Raw genomic sequence first — 17,793 nt, forward strand, 5'->3', positions numbered from 1 at the left:
AAGACCGTGTTGTAACGTCATACATCCGCTGATCATTGTGGCATTAAGAAAATGCACACAGCGTAGTTATGTTGTTATTTTTCTGGGATTCAAAGGAGTTTTCTTTGTACATAACCAAATAACCAGAGAATAAGGAAAATCACAGGCCTCTCCTTGAAAGCTCGCTTCCTCTGGGGCCTATGTGGTCCTGCAAGCTGTGGGTACACCTTGCTGACTTTATTTGGAAACATTTAGATCTACTGTTTTGACTTGTTCTTGGGAGAGTATGAATCTACCATATTCACTGCATCCTGGGAACATATGGATCCACCCTGCACATGCCTTCCTGGGTACATGTGGATCTCCCCACTCATGTGATCCAGGAATTCCATGGGCCTACCCTAATCATGTTGCACCTTAAAAAATGTGGCTCACCCAACTCATTTCATCCTGGAATAATGCAAATTGTGTTTTCTCGAGTCCTCCTTAAAACATTTGAATACCCTTTCTTACTTCATTGTGGGAACACATGTAACCAACCTGCTCATGCCCTCCTAAAACACGTGGATGATCTGGTTACTTGATCGTGGGAACAGGTGGATAGGACTTGGTCATGTGCTCCTGGAAACATGTGGATCTTCTAGTCACTTCATCATGGGAACAGGTGGATTGAACCTGGAAACGTGTGGATGACGTGCTAACATCATCCTGGGAACTGGTGAACCAAACCTGCGCATGTCCTTCTGGAAATATGGTAGCCCCATGCTCACTTCATCCTGTGAACAGGTGGATCCAATCAGATCATGTCCTCATTAAAACAGATTAGTCTATGTGAACATGGGCTCCCACCATAATATCAGCTTCCTGAAAATATGTGGATTCCCCTTCACTACATCCTTGAAACGCGTGGATATATCTAGCTTGATTTCTCTTGAACACATGAATAAATCTGCATCTGGAACATCACTCCCCAAAATATATTAGCATTTAATGAATAAATCTAAATTGCAACTGAAAAAAATTAAGACGGTTTAGCATTAAGAAGTGGAACTCTATTTCAAAATGTAAGTATCACATTTTCAATTCAAATTGCTAGCTACATTCAACTCAAATCCCTCAGAATACTTCAGGGCCAATTCTGAGTCCCTTTCTAATCACAAGTGCAAACAAATGGCCTGATAGACAAACTGCACTTTGTGGTATGGTTTGTAGTCCTGCCGTAGAACTACATAGCTTTCTAAAGCTGCACTTTTGTAGTAACTTACACTTTTGAGTAAGTTCAATACTTTTCAGCATTTTACAAACTGCACAAACTGTAGTAACTTACATGTTTGTAATAACTTGCACATTTGTTGTAGGTTCCTACCTCCATTATTTTCTATGAGAAGTTGCTGCAGTACCAGTGCTTTTGCCATTTGTAGTGCTGAAGTGACTAAGGGCCCGATGTAGGTGGCCGTTTCAGGCCATTTACCGACCGGTAACGGCCGAGTTTGGCCGTTACCGACCGGTAAATGGCCAATCGGTATGTAGGGGCCTAAATCCAAGGCCACATGTAGGTAAATCTACATTTACAGAATCGGTAAAATTACCGATACGGTAAAATACCGAATCGGTAATTTTACCGATTCTGTAAATTCCATATGTAGGTGGGACTCTTATGAGTCCCAAAGGCCTTAACGAATCGGTATTTTACCATGAAATCCAACTTCATGGTAAAATACCGATTCCGGTGTGCATGCACATGTGTGCATGCACACCTATGCCATGTGGCAGGCAGGCCTGCTCCTAGGGCTTGTATGCCTGCCACATGGCACCCAATCCTGTTTAGGGGGTGTCAAAGTGACACCCCCTGCACCCTTGTGAAATTCGGTATTTACTGATTTGGTAAATACCGAATCGGTAAAGCCTATTGATTCCTATGGGCTTTGAAGCCCATAGGAATCAATAGGCTTTACCGATTCGGTATTTACCGAATCGGTAAATACCGACTTTTACCGATTCGGTAAAAGGGAACATCTGGATTCCCTACATACCCACCCCAAACATTTACCGATTCTTAATTACCGAATCGGTAAAATTCGGTAATTTTCGGTAATTAAGAATCGGTAAATGTTACTTACCTACATCTGGCCCTAAAAGTGTAAGTTACTACAAAATTGTAAGTTGCTAAAGAATTACAGTTTGTGGATGCCAAAAAGTAGTAAACATATTTAAAAGTGTAACCGTACTCAAAAATGCTACGGCGCTTTGTGAATCAGGCCCAATACTTTGAAAAGTTGTATATTACAGGTAAAGTCCAGATACCAAATCAGAAAATCAGAGTATGATGTTTTTCTTTCGAAGAGAACATGTTACCCGTTAATCTGTTTTTTTTTCTGTCAAGACACAATATCTGGCCAAATACTTAGGGAACACAAAGGGGCCCATTAGGATGTCGGGCGGATTGCCCCTGCCAGGCTGGCGGTAGCCACCGCCAGCCTGGTGGGGGCAATCCGCTCGACATCCTCACTCATTTTCCCCTCGCCATATTAGTATGGCGGGGGGAACCTCGGCAGACGGAAAGACCATCCGCCGCTTTTCTGCCCCGGTCGCCTTGTGGCCAGGGCGGAAAAGGAATAATATGTTGCCGGTGTCTATCAGACACCGCCAGCCATATTATGATGGGCATTTTACAATGCCTTTCCGTAGCCGCAATGCCGCCACGGAAAGGCATGCAGTCTTCACTTTAGGGGCCCCCTGCGGGCCCCCAAAGTGAAGGGGGGATGGGGGGTGCACACGGGGGGTACCTGTGGTACCCCCCTGCATTTGCATATACAATGTGGTAGGCACCGCGCAGTGCCTGCCGCATTGTGTATGCAAATGCATACATTCATTTATGGCATTGTGGCGGGCGGTGCAGAGAGCACCACCCACCACAATGTTCTAAATGCAGGATGCGGCCGCCACTGTGGTGGCCGCATCCTAATACCACCCATGGGACCCCCGCCCTTATGGCGGGCGGTCCTAATCCCCGACAGGATGGCGGGTGGGTAATGTCCGCCCGCCATCCTAATGACCCCCAAAGTGTCTCCTATTCAACCAACTTAAATTCCAACAAAAGCAGGAAAACATATTAGATGCAGGTGAAACCTCCCCATGTTTTTATTTTTTTATATATATTGAATATTAGAAGCATTTTAGCTAACACCAGATCTGGGTGCTCAGACCTAAAAACTGACATAGTAGTCTCACACAATAGCATGATAGCAGGTGGTCTTACGCTGGCATTCTGTTTGGCTGTATGTGAAGCACTTTAGCCCTTATTTATGAGGGCAAGTGCTGCCGTTGCATCACCTTTTTGTGACGTTGCAGTGGCGTAAACAATGCACCACACTGCTCCCTATTTACAAAGCACAGCATCTATGCAGATGCGTCACTTTATAAAGCTCTGTGCTACATTATATCTGCGTCAGGTAGAATGCATGAAGGGTGGGCATTCCCACGTAAAAACGCCTGATAGAAGTGGCGTAGCAAAATCTTACAGATTTCACTGTGCCACTCCAACGACTTGACTTCGTCACAATCCTTGCGCCTGCTTCAAGCAGGCGGAAGCGGTGAAGCTGGCCTTTTACATGGCACTCGTCTCATGTGTGCTGACTCATCGCTGCAGTTGCGTCAGTTTACCGACACACTCCAGCATTGGGTCATTAGTACACCACTAGATACGCCATGATTCCTGATGTATCTGAGCAATCCTTGCAACATGGAGTGCCATAGTGTAAATACGTGAACTTCCACTGTGAGGGACTACCGCCCGTCGGGTTCTTGTTACACTGATAACATTGACTGCAGTATAAATATCAAAAAGATCAAGGAGGTTTCCTTCCAAAAAGACTTCCCGTGAAGACTATGACTTCACTGATCTGACAATAAAGATATCAGAATACAACCAGGAATACCAGTGATTATCCTTGAAATCTATGCAACACTGCCAAGGTCTGAGAGACTGACCGTTTTTTGGAAGGGTCATTGCTAAATGCAGATTGTGTTGGTTTAAAGGATTTGCTTGATAGAAGACCGTAACGTCGACTGTACTATCCAATTCCCTTTGTATTGATATACGTTAAGTGACTGTTTTATTTGTGAAGATATCGGTCACCTTTATGATTTTATCAGGAGTGGACTTTTTACTTATGAAATATAGGTCAAACTAAGATGTACCTTTTTTCATTTGTATGCATTGGAATCAACCTTAGTGTTGAATGTACCCTATGAACTTTGTAGTCTAAATAAGAAAATATATTTTTCAAAAAATTGTGAATAAATACACATAGGTTCATAACTCATAGATATTGAATCTGACGAATTTTGAAACAGAATCACTTTGTCTGAATAAAATCTATTTTTAGGCACTTTTTACTTGATACAGTAGTGTAAATACAGGGCTTAGCTAGAGCATGGATTTCTTTGAAACCTCCTCACATTATGGAATGGTGGTAACTAGTAAATGAAATATACACAATGGAGCTAGCCCTTGCAAAGTTACGAGGCTCAGGGTCACTAATAAAATGTGAAAAAATTTGGGGTGGCTTCATTTGAAATGTACCTAAAAATTTCTCGGTTCTTCTTTCTTTTGAGATACTGGGTTAAATGCTCTATAACATTTCGATTTCTTGAATATTCATCCTGTGTCTCGTTAAAATTTTTATCTTTTGTTCTGTTAAACTCAAATATGTGTTATGAATTGTTGGTTTTTCATTGTGCTATATTGTTCAATCTAATTGTATATATATACGCTTTTTTTTTCTCCCTCTCGGGATGTCAATAAAACATTTTTTTTAACACCTTGGACGCTCATGACGAGCTGAGCTCGTCATGAGCCACGGAGCTATGATATTTATGCTAGGGACACTTTATAAAACAAGTATCACATCAAAAATGTCCTTCGTGAATAATTCACAAATCTCCGTAAAAACCTTGATGAGGGGAGAGGTTGTTATTCACAAAAGCAGTGATAAGTACAGAATATAGTGCTGTGTACGTGGCCCAAATTTACTAAAGTTACCGTGGTAGCATGTACATTATGCAGCAAAAAGCTTTATTGGCGCTACTGCAGAAATACAATCTGTGCCACTGCCAAATACTGTGAGGAGTAGTCATTGCTAGCCCCTCTACTCCATGTGAGAGGCTACATCACATGTTAGTTACATCCTCCCAACGCTCGCCCTCCATTAACTGAGCATCTCGAAAGTCCGTGCAGAAAAACATGGTTAGACTTGGGTCAAGAAATTCACCTATGAAGGAATTACAGCATGGTACAATGATTGTGCCAGAAAACACAGAATGGCATACATGGTTAGGTAGCGCTGCTGGAAAAGTAAAGAGCTGCAGCCCAGTGAATGCATCGAAGACGCACATACAACGTTATGCAGAGGCGCAAGCGGTTAGGCCACTGATGTTTGCATATGCATCGGGGTCTCTCCTGGAGCTCAGCCTCATAGTGCCCATAATAGCAACATTATTACTTGAAGATTCTGTAAATCGGTTGAAGGGATATTTACCGCCAAAATGATTCACAAAATAGAATCTGTTGTTTTTTAAAGCAAAATTGAAAAAACAATCAAATATCCCTTTCCCTGCCCCGACACCCCTGTTAAGTAGCAGCCACCACTGGTGTTGTCATCATAGCATCAGATGTAAAACACTTCTCAAGCATATTCAGAGGAGGTGTTGTCACAAAGTCTGTGAAGAACTTCTGTGGCAATACTGAATAAGCAGCTACCTACATCATTATTATATGAAATATCTTTATTGCTACACTTTCACAATTGCTTTATTAACCATCTTGCTTTATCAAATTTGCTTGAAAATGCACAATTTGCCCACACTTTTTTTCAAATGTTTCTCGGGAGGAGAACCCACTCCCCCCGAACTACCCTTATGGCGGTCGGGCTCCCTGGCTCACCACCGGCAACTCACACACAACCTTTACGCCGTACCACTTCCAAAAGTCACCAGCGGCCACTGCTTGTGCATACAAGAGATGGGCGAAATTCTGTGGCCAATCTTGTCAAGGCCGCAGAAACTTGAGAAGAAATCATGTGAAATTGTGGCCCAGTTGCACCAAGTTTTCAGAGATGCTCACGAGGGGTGTGATTGTGCCTCCTACTAGGAGATAGCTGGCTGCCCATAGCAAGTTGAAATCAACTTAATTTCAAGTGCCTGCCTTTTCAGTGCCACAGCACAATTATGTTTCAATATTTGGATACTTTGTTTGTCAATGGACGCTTGTGCTGCGGGCGGAAAAGGCCCACAGCGCGAACTTCCATTGACCAATAGAGATTTGTAAACATCCCTCACAGTGCCTGCCGTTCGGTGCAACGATGTGTAGGGGGGCACATTAGGTACCTATTGCGGAGGGCCAGGGGTAAGGGGCCCTGTTAGGCCGTCATGGAAAGGCTGTCGGAAACCAACATCATAATCCCGATGGTGGGCGGAATCCGCTCACAAGTTTCACTCCGACCACTGTCATCCTAATACGGCGGTCAGACTGTAAATCTACCATATCGGGCAGAAAGCCTCCGACTGCTGGACGAAGGCTTTTCACCCAACATTATAATCAGGCCCAATATGTTTTGACTTGTGGCCCAACATTCCATATGAAACCAACACATTTTCTCAAACAGATTATCACACATGACAAATTACTAGCCATGACACTTTTGATCCTATTTTTTACCCTTCATGAATACTGGGCGCCCCTTTTTAAAAATGACCTTCTGCGTTAACAGCCATACCCTTTTTGCCGTAGTTATGTTACTTCGGCTATGATGCACTTTATTTTCTTGGATCAAGAATTATAAATGCAGACATATAAATTGACTTGCAGAAATATCATGAGTCTTTTTTTTTTTTACATTTATTTCTGCAAATTTGCCACCAGCTTTTTGCGGGAGTAAATGGTCACTTTATTTCCGCACTATGTTGCTGCACAATTACAATACAAGAGTACCGACGAGGGGTGCGACGCGTTCTGGATTTTAAAGGTGTGAATGACGCCTAAAAAAACTTGTGTGCCAGCTCCAAGTGTTCAGTATGTGCGCGTGAAAGAAATGCAAATGCAGAGAGAAGGGTTAAATAACATTAATACTACACTGTTGATAACCATCTGGGCGGATTTCCAAAGGAATGTTTGCCGAATCGCAGGGGGCAGCTCTGAGCACGGCCGGCGCTGATAATGGGACGCCAATATTTCTACTTTCTGAAAATACACCTCATATGTTCGGTTTTAACTGTTTTCCCTGACGGGGTCGGCCCATCTCTGTTGTGGCTCTGACCCTGGGGGGCAGGAGGCCCTTGTCACCTGCCAGAGGAGTCCGCGTGCTTCACGGTGGCCGGACAGGAAGCAGTCACCGCTTCCGCGCGGGTCACCCAGGGGTCCCGGCTGTCACTCCCGCGCGCCCCGCATGCACGTGGGCTGCCAAGCATGCCAAGGTTTCCACAGCCCGGGCTCCGCTTTCCCCTGGGCAGAGCGTCGCCTCCATCACTTTTCTGAGCCTCAGGGATGCTGACTGAAAGCTCTGAAGGAAAATGAACCGAGGCGAGGCGTGTGCCAGAGGTGCCACAGCAAGGAGAAGAGAACAGCTCCTAACAGAATCGAATCTGGCCCAATTACAATGAAAGAACAGAGCAGCAAAATGGATCTTTTTGCCTAAGGTCACCCAAAATCTAGGATCATCACGGAACTTCCTAAAAATATAAAAAACAGAACATTCATTGGGAGAGCAAGTTCTTTGACAGCAGAAACCTGGTACAGGCTGACTCCTTGGAGGGCAGTAGTGGTAGGAGGGGGGGAGGTTTGTGTGATGGGCATGGGAGAGGCAATGCCAAGCTTTTGGGCATAGGACAATGTGGCCTGATTCAATTGCCAATTGGCTTTTAAAGAGCTCAGTTGATCAGAGGTATATGTGAGAAGTGTTGTGCCCCGTGTCCCGGTCGGGCGCGGACGGGCGCAGACGGGCTTGCCTTAGGCGCGCCTTGCATTCGGCGCGCCCGCTGAGCTCGTCCGCTGCGCGTACGGAAAATACACATTTTATAGAGGACAGGAAGTGGCGATAGGGGGCGTGGCCTCTCAAACGAGGGGCGTGGCCTATGTGGGCGGCGGGGATGGCGGCAATGGCAAGGTCCCGCGGCAGCGATAAGCTCTGCTGCGTGGTGAGATTAGGAGCGTGAAGGCGCCCTGAACAAGTGGAGAATAAGCAGGTAAAAGCAACAAGTTGTAAGTGACACTCAAAGGTTAAAAACAAACAAACAGGCCTACTCCCGGCTTCCGCCTCAGGAGAAATCGCTATCGACATGGCGCTTGTACTCAGTGTCTGAAATAGTGGCGATAGGGGGCGTGGCCTCTCAAACGAGGGGCGTGGCCTATGTGGGCGGCGGAGCATGTCAACGGCGTTTTGATCCTAAACACAGATTATAAGGATCATCATCAGGACTGGGGAATAATTGCCTGAATAATAAATACAAGCCTGTGAGGCTGAGAATGGGGCGGGGTGTTAATGGGCTTCTAGTCTAGCCGTAGACTCTGAAGAAGGGCGGTGCCTAACAACAAGTGGTCGGCTAGGAACAGGTACGAGAAGTACTCGAGGACCTGAACGCGGACAATGTACCAGTTCAATCGTGGGCAGGCTCGGCGTGAGCGAGAAGCTTGTGAGGCATTCCGGGGATCCAGGAGTGTCCGGAGCGCTTGGTGGGATGGAAGAATTTGAGGCGAAGACGCGAGGCAATTGAACGGGAACAGTGTCCCGAGCGGTCAAGATGGGCGAGGGATAATACCTCGATACCAAGTTGGCAGATGCCGGGGGACTGCCGGGCAGATGGGCGGGGCAGTGACCCCGCCTATCCACCCGGCAGCTAGTGAAATAGTTAAACACTAGCCTTCCAATGTGTTACAAATTGTGTGTTTTTCTATACAAGGACAGCCTTCCCTATCTCTACTTAGATACGTGCGTCCTTTTCTCTTCTTTTGCCTGAAAATAATTTTTCCTTCTGTTTGTTATTTCTGTTTTTTCCCTTGTATATTGGATACAGGACTGTATCCCACTGTATATATGTGCTCAGACAATTCCTTTTAATTCTTGATATTGATTACATTTCGTGTCCGGCTGGACACTTTTTTGCTTATAGTACACAGTGTTGGCTATAACTCATTGAATTGCTTATACTTGATATGTTAAGGACCCATGTTGTCATAAAAAAATTGCTACCCCATGTACTTAACTACCTAGAGGGTCCCCTCGTTGTTTTATAACCCTGTATTGGCTATAGGCAGCATAAAGTGTGGCAGCATTAGAATAGGACAGAAATAATCAATCAATCAATCAGAGGTTTGTATAGAGCACTACTCACCGGTTAGGGTCTCAAGACGCTGGGGGTTAGCTCCGGATCATTTAAAAAGCTAGGTCTTGAGGTCCTTCCTGAATGTGTGCAGGGTCGGGGAGCGTCTGATGTTCACGGGGAGCTTGTTCCAGGTCTTGGCTGCGATGTAGGAGAAGGCTCTCCCACCTGTTCTGTTTCTGCAGATGTGGGGGACCTCTGCCAGGGTGAAGTCGGCGGAGCGGATGTTTCTCTTGGGTACGTGGAAGTATAATCTCTCGTTGAGGCATTTGGGTCCGATGTTGTTGAGGGATTTGTAGGCATGGGTAAGGAGTTTGAAGGTGACCCTCTTCTCGACAGGGAGCGAGCAGTGGAGGTCTCGTAGGTGTTGGGTCATGTGATCATGGCTTGGGGTCCAGAGGACGAGTCCGGCTGCGGCGTTCCTGATGGTCTGGAGTGTGTGTAGGAGATATCTGTTTATTTCGGTGTACAGGGCGTTGCCATAGTCCAGTCTGCTGGTTATGAGCTTGTGCGTGACAGTCTTTCTGCATTCGGGCGGGATCCATCTGAAGGTTTTTAGGAAGATGCACAGGCAGTTGAAGCTGGTGGAGGCGACAGCATTGATGAGGCAGTTAATGGAAAGGAAAGAGTCGAGGATGATGCTGATGTTGCATGCGTGGTCTGTAGGAGTGGGTGGGTTCTCAAGGGCGGAGGGCCAACAGGAGTAGTCCCAGGCGGAGTTGCAGGGTCTGAGGATGAGAATCTCGATTTTCTCTAAGATGAGCTTCAGGCAGCTGTCTTTCATCCAGATTGCCATGTTCTTCATTCCTCCTGGAAGCAGAGTCTGGTGTCTTCGCGATTCTTTGTGAGTGAGAGGATGAGCTGGGTGTCGTCCGCGTAGGATACAATGCTGAGCCCATGCTGTCTGACGATGGCAGCAAGGAGAGCCATGTAGATTTTGAAGAGCGTGGGGCTGAGTGATGAGCCTTGGGGCATTCCGCAGTTGATATCAGTGGGTTTGGAGAGGAAGGGAGGGAGTCTGATCCTCTGGGTTCTGGCAGAAAGAAAGGATCAGATCAAGTCAAGGGCGGCTCCCTGAATCCCTGCGTCGTGAAGTCTGGCTGCAAGGGTGGGATGAGAGACGGTGTCGAAGGCTGCGCAGAGGTCCAGAAGGATGAGGGCTGCAGTGTGTCCCATGTCTACTATTCGGATGTCGTCTGTGGCGGCGAGGAGAGCGATCTCAGTGCTGTGGTTCCTGCGGAATCTGGACTAGGAGGAGTCTAGGATGGAGTTCCTTTCGATGAAAGTGGTCATCTGAGCATTCACGAGTCTCTCGGTGACTTTGGCTGCGAAAACAAGGAGAGAGATGGGGCGGTAATTTTTCAGTTCCGTTGGGTCGGCCTTCTGCTTGTTTAGGAGGGGTTTAACCTCCGCCCGCTTCCAGTCGTCTGGGAAGATGCCGGACGTGAAGCAGGCATTGATGGTCAGTCCAAGTTTGGGTGCAATGGCGTCGGCGGCGGCCTTGTGGAATATGTGCGGTGAGCAGGGGTCCGTAGGGGCTCCTGAGTGGGTTTTATGCATGGTTACGGTGATGTGTTTGACGGTAGCGGGCTTCCAGGTCGAGATGGTTGGCTGATCGGCCGCTAAGGAGGGGGGTGATGTCCAGTGTTGGTTTGCTGAAATTGTCGTAGAGGTCCTTGATCTTCTGGTGGAAGTGTGAGCTGAACTTATCGCAGAGTTGCTGGGAAGGTGTGACGTCCTTGGCTTCGCTGGTTGGTTTAGTGAGCTGCTGTATGACGCTGAACCATTTCTTGGCGTTGGTCGCGATGGTCTGGATTTTGTCTCTTATGAAGGTCCGTTTTGTGTCCCTTATGTGCTGGTGGTATTCCTTCAGGGCGCTCCTCTGCTTTTTCCGTGCTTCTGTGGTTTTCTGGTTTCACCAGGTTTTCTCTAGGCATCTGCAAGAGTTTCCTGCTTCCTGTAGTTCTGTGGTGAACCAGGTGGCCTTCAGCGGGCGTTGCTTGGCGGGGTGCCGAAGGGGTGCGAGTGTGAATCTATTTACAGCACTCCAACACTTATTTTTTAGAAATTTCAGTTTTTATGTACGTATTGTACAGATAAAGAAATATTTGTTCATTGTCACCAGTGAAATTCATAAAATATCATAACAAGCACACAGTATAGGGATACACAGTGGTCCAATGTGGAGTCAAGAAAGAAGTCCTCTTCACGGCTCGAGATTTTGATTATTCTTCTTTATTCAAAATTCATTAAAAGCAAGTTTTTTCCAGCATACAAATCACCGCAAATCGCCAACATGTGTTTCGTCTCCCACAGAGACTTTATCAAGGCAAGGATAGTAGTAGGAAGGTGTCTAGTAATCCATTCATATAGTGAGGACTCAACGTTATGTATTTTGATAGTGAAATACCATGGATTAAATAACATGAGGAGTGAAATAAACACGTGGCTGGATTCATTCCAAAGTCAATATGAATGTCTCAATAGCAGTAACATAATTATTAATGTGCAGAAGTATCACGGGCGAGAAAAAGTACACGGGTAAAGGCTGCCAGCAACCACAAATAAGTTTGCAGCAAAGATCACCCTATATATAAATATGATCTCGCTCCCCGAAGAGTTAGAGGGGTCAGAGTTCGCAACCCTAATAAGTTGCAATCAGGTATCAGCAAGTCTAGCCTCCCGCCACGTAGCCTGCAGAGATCTGTGTTGGCGCAGTGGGCGATGCAGCGGTGGAGATCTGTGGCTGCGGCATTAGTATTGGTCGTGGCGTTTGGGGGGTCTTGGCGGAGGGTGGTGTTGAGGAGGTCCTCTGTGACCTTGCCCCACTTTCTTTGTGGCAGTCGCGGTGTGGGCTTGGGTGCAGTGGTGGTGTTGAAGGTGAAATGGACGCAGTGGTGGTCAGTTCAGGGCGGCTGGGTGGTGTGGCTGAACCGGATGTTTGTTCCTCCCATGAAGATAGGGTCCAGAGTATGTCCAACTCTGTGCATCGGTGTGTTGACCAGCTGCTTCAGTCCAAGGTTGGCGAGGCTGTCAAGGAGAGTGATAGAGTTGGGGTTGTTTCGGTTGTCGAGGTGGAAATTTAGGGCCCAAAGGAGGAAGTAGTCCATGGAGGTGATTGCGTGGGGTGCGGCGAGCTTGGCGATGGTTGTTGCCGACTGAGTGCGAAGGCCCGGTGGTCTGTAGATGAGGGTGCCGCATAGCGTGGTCCTGGGGCTGGTCTGGATCTGGAAGTGGAGATGTTCCGTGTCGTAGTGGGGGTCACTTGTGCAGGATGTGGAGAGTCGGAGGGGGTCTTGTGTGCAATGGTGAGTTCTCCTCCTGGGCAGTGGGGGCGGTCTTTTCTCTGGACCTGGAAGCCGTCAGTGATGGCAGTGGTGATGTCGGGGCCGGAGGTGGCATTGGTCCAGGTTTCTGTGAAGAAGGCAACGTCGGGCGAGAGGGTGTCGATCAGGTCCGAGATCTCTATGGCGTGTTAGTGCAGGGAGCACACGTTGAGGAGAACGCAGGTGTGGGTGTTGGTGGTTCGCGTGTTGGGCGGGCCTTCAGTGGTGGTGGTGGCATTGCCGATGATGAAGGATCAGTGGCAGGCTCTGCACGAGAACTCACCTTGGGTGGTGTTCGGTGCGCATCTTACGCAGCTAGTGTGTCTTCCAGGGTTGAGTGCGTTGAGAGTGGAAGGATCGTAGCCGTGGGTCCTAGGAGAGCCAGGGTTCCTGGTGCTGGTCGCGGACGGGCGCAGACATGCTTGCCTTAGGGGCCCTTTAGGTGCGACAGCACAGCGCGTCTGCTGCATGACCATGTAGTGGTCTTCTTTATGTAGGGGATGGGATGGGACGCTCATCTAGGAGGTGGGAGCGGGCGTGGGGAGAGGGTAGGGGCCGGGTGAGCAGTGGCAAGAAGCATGGGAAGGGAACGGTGCGAGGGGGCAAGAATCAGGTATGGGCAGAAAAATAAAACAAGCATTGGAAATGCAATAGGATTCGCATTAGAAAAGTTGGAGTTATTGGTATTGTAAATGACATATGTTATTTATTTGTTGGTTTTTAAAATTGCTAAATTGATGGCTTTGTCATTTACAATGCCAATAGTTATAACTTTTGCGAATGTGACACCTATAGCATTTGGAATGCAACATATTTTGTATTTACGTGACTTAGATGGCAGCTCTTGTCGTTAGGCCACATCTCTAGAGAGCAGGAGAGTGCAGCAGGGGAGAGAAGCACAGCAATGCAATAGGTCTTGCATTAGGAAAGTTTGAGCTATTGGTATTGTAAAGGACACATTTTTTATTTATGTGCTTGTTTTGAAAATAGCGAATTAATAGCTTTGTTATTTACAATGCCAATAGTTTTATCTTTTGCAAATGTGACACCTATTGTAACACAATATGTGTTGTGAGGGTGAGTGAGGGTGAGGGTGAGGGGTTGAGGGTGAGGTGTTGAGGGTGAGTGAGGGTGAGGTGTTGAGGGTGAGTGAGGGTGAGGTGTTGAGGGTGAGTGAGGCTGAGTGAGGGTGAGGGGTTAAGGGGGAGGGGTCGAGGGGGAGGGGGTGAGGGAGGGTGAGGGGTTGAGGGTGAGGTTGAGGTGAGTGAGGGTGAGGTGGGTGAGGGGTTGAGAGTGAGTGAGGTGAGTGAGGGTGAGGTGAGGTGTTGAGGGTGGGTGAGGGTGAGGGTGAGGCTGAGGGGTTGAGGTTGAGTGAGGGTGAGTGAGAGTGAGGGTGAGTGAGGGGTTGAGGGTGAGGGGTTGAGGGTGAGTGAGGGTGAGGGGTTGAGGGTGAGTGAGGGTGAGGTGTTGAGGGTGAGAGAGGGTGAGGGTGAGTGAGGGTGAGGGGTTGAGAGTGAGTGAGGGTGAGTGAGGGTAAGGTGTTGAGGGTGAGTGAGGGTGAGGGTGAGGGTGAGGCTGAGGGGTTGAGGGTGAGTGAGGGTGAGGGTGAGGGTGAGGGTGAGGGTGAGGCTGAGGGGTTGAGGGTGAGTGAGGGTGAGTGAGGGTGAGGGGTTGAGGGTGAGTGAGGGTGAGGTGTTGAGGGTGAGAGGGTGAGGGTGAGTGAGGGTGAGTGAGGGTGAGTGAGGGTGAGTGAGGGTGAGTGAGGGTGAGTGAGTGAGGGTGAGTGAGTGAGGGTGAGTGAGTGAGGGTGAGTGAGGGTGGGTGAGTGAGGGTGAGTGAGGGTGAGTGAGGGTGAGTGAGGGTGAGTGAGGGTGAGGGTGAGGGGTTGAGGGTGAGGGGTTGAGGGTGAGTGAGGGTGAGGGTGAGTGAGGGTGAGGGTGAGGGGTTGAGGGTGAGTGAGGATGAGGGTGAGTGAGGATGAGGGGTGAGGGTGAGTGAGGGTGAGGGTGAGTGAGGGTGAGGGTGAGGGTGAGTGAGGGTGAGTGAGGGTGAGGGTGAGTGAGGGTGAGTGAGGGTGAGTGAGGGTGAGTGAGGGTGAGGGTGAATGTGAGTGAGGGTGAGTGAGGGTGAGTGAGGGTGAGGGTGAGTGAGGGTGAGTGAGGGTGAGGGTGAATGTGAGTGAGGGTGAGTGAGGGTGAGGATGAGGGGTTGAGGGTGAGTGAGGGTGAGGGGTTGAGGGTGAGTGAGGGTGAGGGGTTGAGGGTGAGTGAGGGTGAGTGAGGGTGAGGGTGAGTGAGGATGAGGGGTTGAGGGTGGGTGAGGGGTTGAGGGTGGGTGAGGGTGAGTGAGGTTGAGGGTGAGTGAGGTTGAGGGTGAGTGAGGTTGAGGGTGAGTGAGGGTGAGGGTGAGTGAGGGTGAGGGTGAGTGAGGGTGAGGGTGAGTGAGGGTGAGGGTGAGTGAGGGTGAGGGTGAGTGAGGGTGAGTGAGGGTGAGTGTGAGTGAGGATGAGGGGTTGAGGGTGAGTGAGGGTGAGGGGTTGAGGGTGAGTGAGGGCGAGGGGTTGAGGGTGAGTGAGGGTGAGGGTGAGTTAGGGTTAGGGGTTGAGGGTGGGTGAGGGTGAGTGAGAGTGAGGTGTTGAGGGTGAGTGAGGGTGAGTTAGAGTGAGGGTGAGTGAGGGGTTGAGGGTGAGGTGTTGAGGGTGAGTGAGGGTGAGGCATTGAGGGTGAGTGAGGGTGAGGTGTTGAGGGTGAGTGAGGGTGAGGGTGAGGGTGAGTGAGGGTGAGTGAGGGCGAGTGAGGGTGAGTGAGGGTGAGTGAGTGATGGTGTGGGTGAGGGGTTGAGGGTGAGTGAGGGTGAGGGGGTTGAGGGTGAGTGAGGGTGAGGGGTTGAGGGTGAGTGAGGGTGAGGGTGAGGGTGACTGAGGGTGAGGGATTGAGGGTGAGAGATTGAGGGTGAGGGTGAGGGGTTGAGGGTGAGTGAGGGTGAGTGAGGGTGAGGGTTGAGGGTGAGTGAGGGTGAGGGGTTGAGGGTGAGTGAGGGTGAGGGTGAGTGAGGATGAGGGGTTGAAGGTGGGTGAGGGTGAGTGAGGTTGAGGGTGAGTGAGGGTGAGTGAGGGTGAGTGAGGGTGAGTGAGGGTGAGTGATGGTGTGGGTGAGGGGTTGAGGGTGAGTGAGGGTGAGGGGTTGAGGGTGAGTGAGGGTGAGGGTGAGTGAGGGTGAGGTATTGAGGGTGAGGGGTTGAGGTTGGGTGAGGGTGAGTGAGGGTGAGGTATTGAGGGTGAGGGGTTGAGGTTGAGTGAGGGTGAGGGTGAGGGTGAGGGGTTGAGGGTGAGTGAGGGTGAGGGGTTGAGGGTAAGTGAGGGTGAGGGTGAGTGAGGATGAGGGGTTGAGGGTGGGTGAGGGTGAGTGAGGTTGAGGGTGAGTGAGGGTGAGTGAGGGTGAGGGTGAGTGTGAGTGAGGGTGAGTGAGGGTGAGGGGTTGAGGGTGAGTGAGGGTGAGGGGTTGAGGGTGAGTGAGGGTGAGTGAGGGTGAGGGGTTGAGGGTGAGTGAGGGTGAGTTAGGGTGAGGGGTTGAGGGTGGGTGAGGGTGAGTGAGGGTGAGGGGTTGAGGGTGAGTGAGGATGAGTGAGAGTGAGGGTGAGTGAGGGGTTGAGGGTGAGTGAGGGTGAGGGGTTGAGGGTGAGTGAGGGTGAGGGGTTGAGGGTGAGTGAGGGTGAGTGAGGGTGAGGGTGAGTGAGGGTGAGTGGTTGAGGGTGAGTGAGGGTGAGTGAGGGTGAGGGTGAGTGAGGGTGAGTGCAGGTGAGTGAGGGTGAGGGTGAGTGAGGGTGAGGGTGAGGTGTTGAGGGTGAGTGAGGGTGAGTGAGGGTGAGGGGTTGAGGGTGAGTGAGGGTGAGTGGTTGAGGGTGAGTGAGGGTGAGTGAGGGTATGTATGTATGTATGTTGAGTTTGAGGGTGAGTGAGGGTGAGGTGTTGAGGGTGAGTGAGGGTGAGTGAGGGTGAGGGTGAGGTGTTGAGGGTGAGTGAGGGTGGGTGAGTGAGGGTGAGGGGTTGAGGGTGAGTGAGGGTGAGTGAGGTTGAGGGTGAGTGAGGGTGAGGGGGTGAGGGGTTGAGGGGTTGAGGGTGAGTGAGGGTGGGTGAGGGTGAGGGGTTGAGGGTGAGTGAGGGTGAGGTGTTGAGGGTGAGTGAGGGTGAGTGAGGGTGAGGGTGAGGTGTTGAGGGTGAGTGAGGGTGGGTGAGGGTGAGTGAGGGTGAGTGAGGGTGAGGGGTTGAGGGTGAGTGAGGGTGAGGGTGAGGGGTTGAGGGTGAGGGGCTGAGGGTGAGTGAGGGTGAGGGGTTGAAGGTGAGTGAGGGTGAGGGGTTGAGGGTGAGTGAGGGTGAGAGGTTGAGGGTGAGTGAGGGTGAGGGGTTGAGGGTGATAGAGGATGAGTGAGAGTGAGGGTGAGTGAGGTGTTGAGGGTGAGGGGTTGAGGGTGAGTGAGGGTGAGGGGTTGAGGGTGAGTGAGGGTGAGGTGTTGAGGGTGAGGGTGGTGAGCGTGAGGGTGAGCGTGAGGGTGAGTGAGGTGTTGAGGGTGAGGAGTTGAGGGTGAGTGAGGGTGAGGGGTTGAGGGTGAGTGAGGGTGAGGGTGAGGGGTTGAGGGTGAGTGAGGGTGAGGGGTTGAGGGTGAGGTGTTGAGGGTGAGTGAGGGTGAGGGTGGGTGAGCGTGAGGGAGGGGTTGAGGGTGAGGTGTTGAGGGTGAGTGAGGGTGTGGGTGAGGGGTTGAGGGTGAGGGGTTGAGGGTGAGTGAGGGTGAGTGAGGGTGGGTGAGGGTGAGGGGTTGAGGGTGAGTGAGGGTGAGGTGTTGAGGGTGAGTGAGGGTGAGTGAGGGTGAGGGTGAGGTGTTGAGGGTGAGTGAGGGTGGGTGAGTGAGGGTGAGTGAGGGTGAGGGGTTGAGGGTGAGTGAGGGTGAGGGTGAGGGTGAGTGAGGGTGAGGGGTTGAGGGTGAGGGGCTGAGGGTGAGTGAGGGTGAGGGGTTGAGGGTGAGTGAGGGTGAGGGGTTGAGGGTGAGTGAGGGTGAGAGGTTGAGGGTGAGGGGTTGAGGGTGATAGAGGATGAGTGAGAGTGAGGGTGAGTGAGGG

The 17,793-nt window shown here is 50.0% G+C and overlaps 1 protein-coding gene across 1 annotated transcript in view; it reads left to right on the forward strand.

Moving 5' to 3' along the window:
* GADL1 (GAD like acidic amino acid decarboxylase 1) overlaps nt 1–17,793 on the forward strand; it is a 686,124-nt gene that overhangs the window by 223,893 nt on the left and 444,438 nt on the right. The window lies entirely within an intron of this gene.

Source organism: Lissotriton vulgaris, chromosome 10 (genome assembly GCF_964263255.1).
Source record: "Lissotriton vulgaris chromosome 10, aLisVul1.2, whole genome shotgun sequence".
Classification (NCBI taxonomy): Eukaryota; Metazoa; Chordata; class Amphibia; order Caudata; family Salamandridae; genus Lissotriton; species Lissotriton vulgaris.